The sequence below is a fragment of the Camelus dromedarius genome, chromosome 3 (assembly GCF_036321535.1).
Source record: "Camelus dromedarius isolate mCamDro1 chromosome 3, mCamDro1.pat, whole genome shotgun sequence".
In the NCBI taxonomy this organism is placed as follows: Eukaryota; Metazoa; Chordata; class Mammalia; order Artiodactyla; family Camelidae; genus Camelus; species Camelus dromedarius.
In genome coordinates this window covers 82,562,403-82,575,729 of record NC_087438.1, presented here as the reverse complement: position 1 = coordinate 82,575,729, position 13,327 = coordinate 82,562,403, and positions in this window count along the sequence as shown.

Here is a 13,327-nt window from a genome sequence, read left to right as displayed (position 1 = left end):
AAAGAGAGGGCTGGACATTTAAAAATAAAGAGAAGGCGTACTAACAATCCTGCCTGCTTTGAGATCCACGCACATCCCAAAAGGGAGAAGATAGCACATCCCGCTTCTGCCTGGCCCACATCAAGAACTCCAAGAAAGAAATCAGAGGCAGAGGCAAGAATGGTACCAGGGTAGGCTGCCAACTGAGAGCAAAATCTAGGTTCCCTCTGAGGGCAGCCAGCCTCCCAACGTGGGGGCTGAAGCAGGAAGAAAGGAAATGTATCACAGAACCCACAGGAGGCTGGCGGAACTGGTGCACACAGACAGTCCCTGGGACTCCACTGGGGGCACATGGGGAGGACTTAGAGGTTTGTAATCACCTAAGAGATCGAAAGTTAAAAATATGGGTTATGACCATTGATGTGACCCCTTTTAAAACTCCAGGGTAGCATGGCCAGAGAAAATGGGCTGACACTGGTAATATCACCTCCTTCTGTTACTTCTCTACAATTTAATCCACACACAGTGTTATAACGAGGATCCCTAGTGGGCTGTATTCATCTAGACTCTCTTCTGATGCAGGTGTTTCCAGTAAAAGAAATATGAGTCTTGATTCTTAGAATTTAATTATGTGCTGCTTTTCATATATTAAAGTAATTCAAACTATTGTACCACTGAGGTATATGATTTGTGTTCCTTTTCTTATAAGTAGGATGGACTGATATGGAATCATCCATTTTCTCCCTCAGGTTCTCTTGCAACTAATCACACATGTTGGAGAAAAAGCAGATCAGGGCGAAAGGCACAGTGTGTGTCCCTGAGAGAATTTTTCCGCAAAGCAGCACTATAATATAAAAAATTGTTAATCGGTTAAACAAGGAGGCCGTTAGACTGAGGGGGTTCTAATACATTAGCAGCTAGTGTAAACAAACCAAAGCCTAAGCCTGAAATGCCTCAAGGTTAAGAAACCAAAACCTAAGAACAACCAATCACAAAGAGCCAACTGGGCTTTCCCAAATAATGCAGCGCTTAAGCCAATCAGGTAATTCCCTTACTTTGTTCCCCAGCATCTTCTCTATAGAAGTTGTCCTCCTACTTCCTGTAGGGGGAGCACTTCTAACCACTTCCCATTTAGGGCTGCTTGATTCGAATCAATTTTATGCCGAAATAAACTCTTAAAATTTGAATATGTCTCAGTTTATTTTTTAACAGAACTAAGCAACACTGTCCAGAATATTAAAAAAAAAACTCACTACTACTAGCTAGGGTATTAAAGTATTAGAGTATTAGCCTCAACCTGTCTGGGCCTCAGTTTCCTCGCAAGTTAAAAAAAACTTTACACCTAAGATTTCATGTGTCTCCCCTTGGGGGTGCTCGTGGGAGTCAAAAGAGATTATTTGAAATGTTTTCTAACCTGTAAAGAACTGTAAACATAAGGGGCTACCTAGTTCGTTGGAGTAATGGTCCTTTGTTCTCAGTTAAAATACCTGTTCCCCTAACTGATTTACAATTTATTAAGTTATAAAATGTAGCACTCCAGCTCACAATTCTCACGTAATGACAGCAAGTACAAAGGCAAAGAAAAAGACCAGATGTCCTCCCATCACAGTGGCTGGGCACTTTCAGCTCATATTAGAAATCTCCATATGATGTTACATTCTAATGTCCAATAATAAACTTTCTTTCAGAAAACAAAGAAAATGTGTGCCAATACTGAGTTGTTCTTGCCATTCTTATCTTAAATGCATGTGGGTGTCTTCCTAAGGCACTTTACAAATCAACATGCCACCAACCTAGTGAAATGTGGCCACACACCAAAAGTATGACTAAAGAGAAGCATCCATCCCCTGAAAAAAAAAACGACTGGCTTTTAGCAAACACAGTAAGAAAGAAATTAGAGTCCGTGGGTGGTGACAGCAGAAGACGTGGGCCATCCATTGAAACCTCATTTTCTCTGAAATTTTATGTTAAAAGAGGCCCAACCTCCAAAAAGCCAGTTTCCATATTGCCTAGGGAAAATGGTGTCAAAGTAATTTGAATATTTTTCAAATAACTTTCCTTAATGCCCTGTGCAACAGAGAAATCTCACAGGCCTGTAAATCTTAACAAAGCCATTGTTTCCAGCTCTAAACCCTGCCTTTGGGTTTGGCTTTCTCTCTTCCTTTCTGGATGAATAGCATTTTCAATCAAGCGGTTTTTCTTGTTACTCTGGGAACCAAGCTCATTTTGCACAAACATAAGCCTCATTTTCAGGCTCTCTGGCCTCGCCTTCCCTCTCTTATCACTACTCGAACATGAGTCACACATTTTAGGAACTTCTTGGGGTAGGGGAGATGCTGTGCAGTGGGACAAATTGCTTTTGAAATTTTAGGAACTGGGTCACCTCGGAGAAGATACTTCAGCCCTGAGTCAGGATCTCACTGCAAACCGCTGACAATAGTGACACTAATAAGGATGAGATAAGACTGCACTCGGGGATGCCTCCTCTATGAATGCTCTCCTGTCCTCTTTCCCCTCCCTTGGTAAGAACGGCCCACTCCCCACTTTTGCCCCCACTGAGGTGTGGACAAACTTCGATCACAACGTTTCAGTCATTTAATTGCTTACATTTCTGGTCTACCCTCACCAGACTGAAGGCTTGGCAGGGCAGCACACCTGCCTTATTTATTTTAGGAACCCCCAAATCATGCTTGCCAATGATTGTTATGGAATAGGTTCGAAAGAAAAGTCTGTTGAAGGATTAACTCGTTAATTGACTAGTTCACTGAATGAATGGCACAGATGAAAGCACCTAATAAACCTCTCATCACTAGACAAATGTAAGTCATTATTCTGTGGAAGTCCATAAATTAGCCTTGAACTTAAGGCAATTAGGCAATTCCTCAAAGTCAAGAGGTAATGAACCTTTTAAATGTTCTTATTTCATAGCATCCTTTGTTTTTGTTTGTTTATTTATTTAATCCAGACAGCGGCCAAGAATTTACACACCTTAAAATAATAACACACTAAAAGAAAAGTCCATGCAACAGAAATATTGAGAAACATTTGCTGGTTAAATTAGCATTGCCCCTTACAGATGCAATGATGAAATAACATACTTTAAGTTCTTCCTTGGGTACAAACTGGTGTCCTGGTGAGACCATCAATGTTAACGCCAACACAAAACATTGAGGAAACTGTCCTCAGATGCCTGTTTTGTTTTCATCCGTTGCTCTCAGTGTGAGTAGTTACAGGAAGTAGCTGGGTGTTTGGGGTTTTTTTTTTTCCATTATTTAATTCATAAATATTGGACACCAGCTGCACGTTGGCTAAGTAAAAGAGATGTAATCAAGGATTTCAAGGTGGGATGTGGGTTGCCTGAAAGGGTCTTGACAAGATCACAAATACCATAACCAAACCAGTATGAAATGCTAGAAGACAAATACATAACTCCCTAGCGCAGTGGGTCTAAAGACAGAGAGAAAAAACAAGCAGTTGGAGAAGATGAGAAAAGACTTCATGGAGGAGGTGGTAGATGTGATAAAAGTTGAGCTTTGACTCACAGACACAGTAAACAATCTTATGATTACCAGGGGAAAGGGGGTGGGAATGGATAGATAGGGAGCTCAAGATTTGTAAATATTAACTACTATACATAAAAATAGATAAAAAACAAATTTCTTCTGTATAGCACAGGGAATTACATTCAATATTCTATAATAATGAAAAAGAATATGAAAACAAATAAGTATGTATATGAATGACTGGGACATTAAGCTGTACACCAGACACTGACACATTGTAACTGACTATATTTCAATTTAAAAAAAAAAGTTAAGCCTTGGACAAAATGTCAATCCACATAGGCAGGGAGGATAGTATGGGAGGATGGAGGAGAGTGGGGATGCTAGGGAGGCACGAGGCTGCACAGAAGGGAGGGCCAGCTCCCATGGCTGTTTTTAGTCTTCATTTCCAGAAGCTTCCATCCCATCTGCTCCTGGTATGCTAATGTGACCCTGGTAATAACCAATTTGAGATTGGCTTCATTTAATATGAAATAACATTGATATTATTACTGTAAATCTCTCTCCCTTTTCACAGCAGCAATAAATATTATCTTGAAGCTGTGCACCAAATACTATACTTACATAATATCCCTAGAGAATTTATTCAAAATTGAAGTAGATTTGAAGTATATTGTAACTATATTTTAATTTTGATTGGAATTCAAAACAAATACTTCTTAGCCTTTTCTGAAAATGATCTGTGCTTAACACAGAAAAGCCTTTTAATTATTATAGCAAAACATCTTGCCAACTTCTTCATTTCATCCTGGCCGGATTCTGATCTCTAGCATTCGAATTAGCTTCTTTGGAATATTTTTAAGAGCTGAAAATGGACATGTATAACTGTAAAATATCAAATTCTAGAACCACCCCTTCAATCTGTAATAGAAATAAAGAATCATTTTAATGGAATGTCTTCCAAACTAGAGTTCTGCAGGATATTAATAGGTGTTTCATTAAAAAATGAGAAATGGTAAAGGAACAAACATAATAAGTAAAAGCTTCTGTTTTGTTTTATCTATAAGACTTCTTACAGTCATTAATATATTCTTGCAAGTTTTGACTCTCCAAAGAAGGGATATATGTTTCTACACTTATTTTATAGTTAATTTTTTAGCCACATTTCCAGAATGTTGTTTCAGAAAATACCAATCTGAGAAACACTTATCTAATGAATTACTCTAAATTAAAGATAATGTCACAAGTCACCTTGGGGAGGTCAGGTAACCTCAATAGAAATTTTCCTCTTCATCCAAAAAGGTCATGCTTAGCCAACAAAACAAACAAAACAAAACAAAACAAAAAACCCCCAAAAACCAGAATATCAATCTACAAACAAAACCAAAAAAAGTTACATGAATGATGTGGCAAGTGTCACTAACTAACTTAATTCTTTCAAGATGCCAAAACAAAAACTTTAATAATTGATTCCAAAGAAATACTGAGATTTTCCTGTAGTACAAAACATAGCTGATACGCTAGAAAACAGGTAGTTAGTTACCATATATTAGAAAAGCAGATACAGAAGCTGCTTCATACATGTTTCCTCGCTTGCCGAACATTTACCATTAGAATATCTAATTTAAAAGCTCCCAGAGGTATTTACTCAAGATTCATTATCCAAATCCAAAAACTTGCTTCAGCCACGCTGCACATGCCTGCCAGAGAAAGCATTAAGGTGGCACAAAAGCTGCAGGGAAAAGGGCCCTCTCACCTGTTCTCCAGACTTTGATCAAAATATTATGCATGATGACATCACCACCCTCACGTGACTAAGAGCAAAGTTGATGGAAAGAGTAGAACGGGAGAAAGGCCTGTGAAGAAAGCAGGTAGGTCTAAGAGGATTGGGAAAGCCCATGAATTAGGAGAAAAGAGAGATGTGATGAGGTACATGAAGAGAAGTGAGCTTGTGAAAGACACAAGCTTGTCCCTGCCCATGTCTCCATCATCCAGGTCTATGATTTTTTTCTACATATGAAAAACTTTTAAAGATATTTGAAATCACAATTGGTTCCGGAGAACTTCATCATGTTTTATAGGTATGTACAAGTGATGCAGCAACTTGGAGGAAAACGTTTTGTGTTTTTGAGTGGGCAAGAAATGCTTTACAATTTTCCCCTTTAAAATAATGGGGTATAGGCTACCACTGTTCAAAAATGTGACATCAAAAATATTTGCTTAAAAAAAAATTTGCTTAGCCATCAGCAGATGAATAGATAATGAAGTGGTATAGGTATACAGTGGAATACTGCTCAGCCATAAAAAAGAATGAAATTTTGCCATTTGCAGCAACATGGGAGGACTCAGAGGGCATTATGCTGAGTGAAATAAGTCAGACAGAAAAGGACAGATACTGTATGATACCACTGATGTGTAGTATCAAAAAAATACAACAAACTAATGAATAAAACAAAAAGGAGACAGACTAGCAGATAGAGAGAAAGGACTGGTTGTTGCCAGTGGGAAGAGGGAACTGAATAGAGAGTCCAGAAATGAACCTATACTTATATGGGCAATTATTCTACAACAAATGAGGCAAGAAAATGCAACGGGGAAAAGACAGCCTCTTTAATACACGGTGCAGGGAAAACTGGACAGCTACATGCAAAAGAATCAAACTGGACTACTTTCTCACACCATATACAAAAAAAAAAACTCAAAATGGATTAGAAACCTAAATGTAAGACCTAAAACCATAAAACTCCTAGAAGAAAACATAGACAGTATGCTCTTTGACAGTGGTCTTAGCAATAATGTTTCGGTTATGTCTCCTCAGGCAAAGGAAACAAAGACAAAAATAAATAAATGGGACTACATCAGTCTAAAAAGCTTTTGCACAGCAAGGCAAACTATCAACAAAACAAAAATACAGCCTACTGAATAGGAGAATATTTGCAAATGATATACCTTATAAGGGGTTAATATCCAAATATACAAAGAATTCATACAGCTCAACATCCAGAAAACAAACAACCCAATTAAAAAATGTGTAGAGGACCTGAATGTATATTTTACCGAAGATTTCATACAGATGGCCAACAGACACATGAAAAGATGCTCAGCATCACTAATCATCAGGGAAATGCAAATCAAAACCACAGTGATACCACCTCACACCTGTCAGAATGACTACTATGAAAAAGATAACAAATAGCAAGTATCAGCAAGGATGCAGAAAGGGAACCCTCATGCACCACTGGTGGGACTGTAAATTGGTGCAGCCACTATGGAAAACACTAGGTAGATCCTCAAAACATTAAAAATAGAACCATACAATCCAGCAATGCCACTTCATAAGTTAAACAAGAAAATCAGTGTCATTACTTCATAGGGAGATTCCAGTTGACTAAAATAACATTTACCCTATTTTCCAGATCTGGCTGTCAACATCTTCGTCTATTCTCCAAATCAAGTCTACTCTTACCTGATGAAAATTTGTCACCACTGAGTCCATGTAATAAACTACAGGAAATTTTAAAAGAGGTTTTCAAAAATATTTTGAGCAAAGGCAGCATTGTTGAAGTAAATTTACAGACTCCTGAGGTGTCTAGTTGGAGAAAGTATAACCCTTTGCTTTGGCAGGTATTGAGTCACTTACTCTATGAACAGTTCAAATATATATTCAGGAAATCTTCCTTATCCAAATCTAAGTTAATAATTTTTTTAATTTAAAATTTTCTTTTAATTTTTATTTTTTGAATGAAAGACTCTTTAAATTCTACAGTGCTTCACAGTTTTCAAAAGTTTCACAAATATGATTTCTTGTAATCCCATAGTAACCCCCTTTTTTATCCCCTACCCCTATGATGCCCCTCCCTATTCTACTAATTAGAAAAGATATATGCACTTCAGTGTTTATTGCAGCATTATTTAAAATAGCCAAGATATGGAAGCAACCTAAGTGTCCATAGATAAACAAATGGATAAAGATATGGTATATATATATACAATGGAACATTACTCAGCCACACAAAAAAAACTTGCCATTTGTGACAACACAGATGAACCTGGAGGATATCATGCTAGGTGAAATTAGTCAGACAGAGAAAGACAAATACCACATGATCTCACTTATATGTAGAATCTAAAAACAAAACAAAATGAATACATACAGGAACAAGTGGGTGATTGCCAGAAGTAGGGGTGGGGAGGTGAACTACATGTAGACAATAAGAGGTACAAACCTACAGCTGTATGATAAATAAGTCACAGGAATATAATATACAGCATAAGGAATATGGTCAATAATATTATAATAACTTTGTATGCAGACAGCTGGTTACTAGAGTTATTATGGTGATCATTTTATAAGGTATGCAAATGTCAAATCATTCTATAGCATACCTGAAACTAACATAATATCATACATCAACTTCAATTTAAAAAAAGACTTTCCTGAAATGAAAATTAAAGTGAGGCAAAAACTACCTGTTGCCTACCGAATACCTATTCTCCTTTCTCAGTAGCAGAATTCAATTTTGCTGGGACCATAATAAGTTCATCTAAAACAAAAAATATTTCCCCACCTCCCTTGGGGTTGCTATACTTATGCAACACCAGCTCTGGTCTAAGAAATGAAAGTAGTAAAATTTCCCAAAGGAAGAACAGAATCTGTTGATAGTGCTGCATCTTGCTGAAACACGAGCACAGTGCTGAGATGCTGGAGGTGGGATCTCCAGTGCACAACCTCGAGTAGAACAGTAGGAAAGGCCAAGAGAAGAACTGCCAGGTGGGACCTCCAGGAAGCAGACACAGAGTCAGAGGAGGTGTGCAACGCTGTGATTATTGGGAGAGTAAAGATAGAAAGTGTGGTTCTGGGAAGGAATGGTCCACAAAAGCCTTTAGATTTTCTGATTTGAAAATCTGATCACACTTAGGAAAGGAAAAGGGGAAAGAAGGCAGTACTGGGCAAGCAGAACCCTGAACTAAGATGCAAATCTGACAAACTTTCAGCAAACACAACGGGAACCTCCAGAGCAGAGACTATTCATTTGATGAGTCCTATATGGGACGGAAATGGCCTAATCTGCCGTCTTCAGTTGTGCCTTGGGGGCTGCCTGGGAAGAACATGGCCTTGGATCAAAAACTCAAGTGTATCCTGAAAGCACTGCATTTGGAGCCTCTCGAGACAGCAAATTGTTTCTTGAAGGAAGATCTAAGCAGTGGACCTGCAAGGCCACCACCGCGGTGAAGGTCTCAGCCCCAACATCCTTAAGCTGTAATTTCTGCCAGCAACTCCCCATTTCTGGCTTCTCGTGTTGGCAAAATGAAGCCCCTAATTTATTTAGTCCCCTGTTTTGGGGTTTCGGTTCTCTGTGCTTCTATAAATTATCAACCCAGATTCCACTGGGCGAGTTCCTAGTTACCAGTAAATTAGGTGCCTAGGGAGATGCAGCCACCATTCCAGGGTATGAGCTCTCTGTTCAATGAAACCACAGCCTGGGAGCAACGCTGTCACCAGGCAAATACGAGTTCTAGTTTCCCAGGGGAACTTGGTAGTGACAACAACGTGAATAATTGCTTGCAAAAACAGAAATAATAGGCTTAATGAGTGTCTGCTTAAAGGGCATTAGTTTGGGCTTTAGTGCAAGGACTTTTGTATAACATTAGAGAAATTACTGTTTTCATACTTCTGGACTCTTGACTGCACCGTCAGTGACTGAAATACTAGAAGTCTGACTTTCAGATAGCCTTAGGAAGCACACTTTAATCTCACTGGACTTCAAATTCCCTCCTTACAAGGTGAGGAAGTTGGATTATGTGCCACTGAAAGTATAACAGGCAATTTAACACACAGAATGAGTGATGCAGGATTTTGAAGCGGACAGTTGAGCAGGGGATGATGCCATAACCCAGACATTAGCAGCAACAGGAAGCCAATACCACCTCTAGGCTGGAGAACAAACAGAAGAGGCAGTACTGCTGAAGCTCAAGATTGTCCATCAGCCAACAAAGCTGGAACCACGGAGGACCTGTCCAGTGGGAGCTGGAGCCAGGGGAGAAATTTATGTGCTGCCAGACAATCAGCCCAAGGCAGAGGGAGAAGGCAAAAGAACTTGGCTTCCACTTTTCCCTTCCCTCAACTTCGTTCCAGGCTCTTAGCAGGGCCTCCTTAGTTACTGGCTAAACTCAGTGAGAAGCCAGTAAACACAGGAGTTTGGTAACCCACAGCCTTCATGGGTCAGCCCCTCCATGACAGAGAACACAGTAGCGGAAGGGCAAGAGAAGGAACTCAGGCTGAGCAAAGACCACCAGAGTCTAGACTAAAGGCATCCACATTTTTTCAGAAACAGGTCTCATGAAAATCAAAATGTAATTGGTTAACATTTGCAAATCTCAAACTCCCAAATTTATCCCTTCCCACCTCCTTTCCAAAGTAACCAAAATATTGTTTACTATGCCTGCTAGTCTGTTTTTGTTTTGTAGATGAGTTCACAGTGTCCTCTTTTTTCTTTTTTTTAAGGTATGTTCAATATCTTGTAGTAACCTTTAATGAAGAATATGAAAACAAATATTTGTGTGTGTGTATATATATATATACACACACACACATGACTGGGACATTAGGCTGTACACCAGAAATTGACACATTGTAACTGACTAAACTTTAATAAAAACAAATAAATAAATAAAATAAAATACCTGCACCAAAAAAAAAAAATTAAATTAAAAACAAAACGTAATTGGGAGGACTACTGGAAATGATGGGATAATGATAACTAGAGAAGATCCATGATTATCATATAAACATAGAACTTTACTCAGAAATAAGGCAAATCCATAAGTAAAACAAAAAGACAACGTATGTAATGGGAAAAAATGTTTGCAAATGAAACCGACAAAGGCTTGATCTCCAGAATATATAAGCAGCTCATACAACTCAGTAAGAAAAAATTAAACAACCCAATCCAAAAATGGGCAGAAGACCTGAACAAGCAATTCTCCAAGGAAGACATACAAATGATCAATAGGCACATGAAAAAAATGCTCAATATCACTAATTATCAGAGAAATGCAAATCAAAACTACAATGAGGTATCACCTCACACCAGTCAGAATGGCCATCATTCAAAAATCCACAAATGACAAATGCTGGAGAGGCTGTAGAGAAAAGGGAACCCTCCTTCACTGCTGGTGGGAATGCAGTTTGGTGCAGCCAGTGTGGAAAACAGTATGGAGATTCCTCAAAAGACTAGGAATAGACTTACTATATGACCCAGGAATCCCGCTCCTGGGCATATATCCAGAAGGAACCCTACTTCAGGATGACACCTGCACCCCAATGTTCATAGCAGCACTATTTACAATAGCCAAGACATGGAAACAGCCTAAATGTCCATCAACAGATGACTGGATAAAGAATAGGTGGTATATTTATACAATGGAATACTACTCACCATAAAACCGACAACACAACACCATTTGCAGCAACATGGATGCTCCTGGAGAATGTCATTCTAAGTGAAGTAAGCCAGAAAGAGAAAGAAAAATACCATATGAGATAGCTCATATGTAGAACCTAAAAACAAACAAACAAACAAAGCATAAATACAAAACAGAAATAGACTCACAGACATAGAATATAAACTTGTGGTTGCCAAGGGGGCAGAGGGTGGGAAGAGATAGACTGGGATTTCAAAATTGTAGAATATATAAACAAGATTATACTGTATAGCACAGGGAAATATATACAAGATCTTATGGTAGCTCGCAGAGAAAAAAATGTGACAATGAATATATATATATGTTCATGTATAATTGAAAAATTGTGCTGTACACTGGAATTTGACACAACATTGTAAAATGATTATAAATCAATAAAAATGTTAAAAAAAAAAGAAATAAGGCAAATATATAACAAGGTATTACTCATACTCATGATCTCTTGACTCACGTGGGTCTGTGTCATTTCAGCTGAATTCAAATACTTCAAAATTACACAATTGATAAAAATCGTTTCCACCACACCTGCTAACATGACCCCTGGCAACTGCAACCAATTCAATATGAGCTAATTTGTGTTTGTACTCTTGTTTGGTCATTTTTTTAAGTTAACCAATAGTTGCAGGCAGCCAGGACACAGAGGTTAGGTAGCTGCACTGCTCTGAGGACCTCTTCCTGGATGCTGGACCAAGACATTTCTCTAGGGTTAGAGAACCCTCCAGTGAGAGAAGGCTCCCAGAAGTTTCAAGGGAGGTAGTTTACCTGTCACATGGTCCTACCAACATTGTCCTACAGGCTGCGGGGCACTGATTCTTGGCTACAAAGTTCTTTAAGCCTAGTTCTTACAGGCATGTAAATGATTCATAAAGGAGCTCAGAATGGATGAGAACTTCCTGCAGCCATAAGCACTTAGCCCTTTTAGGGACCAGACTCCTAAAGTGAAATCTTTGGGTGTCAATTAGAGATAAGCCAATAGTGAAACTCCTCCTGCCCTGGAACAACCCTCATTGAGTTTTGTTCTCTAGAAGCCTACTGGGCACTGTATGTCAGCCAACTCTGTCTGAAAAGGACACAGTTGAAGCCTACACTTGTGTTTTCCATGAGCATCATTTTTATGTGCCCCGCCCCAAAAGCATATGAATTACAAATGATCCCCAGGGAGGAGGGAAATAGCTCAGTGGTAGAGTGCATGCCTAACATGCATCAAGTCCTGGATTCAATCCCCCCGTACCTCCATAAAAAACAAAAAAATGATCTGCATAAACATGAAGTCATGTTTTTCTCTAATAGCTCAAGGAAAGGGTATAATGCCAAGACTAAAAAGGCCCTGTTCCCATCCTCAGATTCCCCTCCACACCCAGAGCTCCAGCCCAGAGTAATGCAATGACTGCTGCTCTGGGAGGGCAATGTGATGGCTGAGTGGAGAGCCTCCGGGTTAGCCTTAGCTGAATAAAGTCGACCCAGCAAAAACAAGGAGCACTCACTCATCAGTGAGGTAATACATAAACAGAATTTTCTTCATGGCTTAAAAAAGATACTCCCATGCACCCCATCTCAAGAATTTAGGAAGGAGTCAATATAGCCAACTGTCAGGTTAAGGAAAGAAATCCATGAAACAAGGTGGGAAAATTTATCTGGGAAGAAAATTCTTTTAAAGAGGGTGTTTATTTAAGGCCATATAAGGGTTTTTCCTGTTTACATTTAACATTTAATACTTGGAAGGTTAAAGTTTCAGAGCAAGAACTGTAGTCACCTAGAAGAAGCAGCTGATTATACTTTAAAGAACTTGACCCTCTCACGAGTTTTCAAGGACACCAACTGTCGTGTCAAGCCCTGTTCTTTATCTTGAAAGGAGGCAAGAGACATTAAGAATCAACTCTATAAAATGGCACTCTGTCACAGCCTACCCATTTGCCCTCAGGGAAACTAGAAAGACACAGAGAGCAGACTCCTAGTCTGAAAAGGACAGACGGGAAGGGACATCTCAAATTTCATGGCAAGTTCACTTTGCAGGAAAACAGGAAGTAGACTGTGATGAAGGGCTGCAGGTAGTAACTTTTATTACAGGCTGGGGTCCCGCAACTGATTTCTTTCCTCTCTCTCTGCCCTTATTCCCTTTCTCCTCCCATCCTCCTCCCTTTCCCTGCAGGATGCAGATAATTCACAAGCACCCCTAGATGGAGGCCCCCATAATCATTTGTTTATGTCTTTTCTAATGGTCTAAGTTAACAGGAATCTTGGGTTTTTCTCAACCACTTCAACACATGGGACCAAAAAAGAAAATTGACATGATTTCGGTCAATGGTCTTTCCACAGTTAAATGTGTTTTCTTCAATCTTGTGCTGCTACTTAAAAGAGCC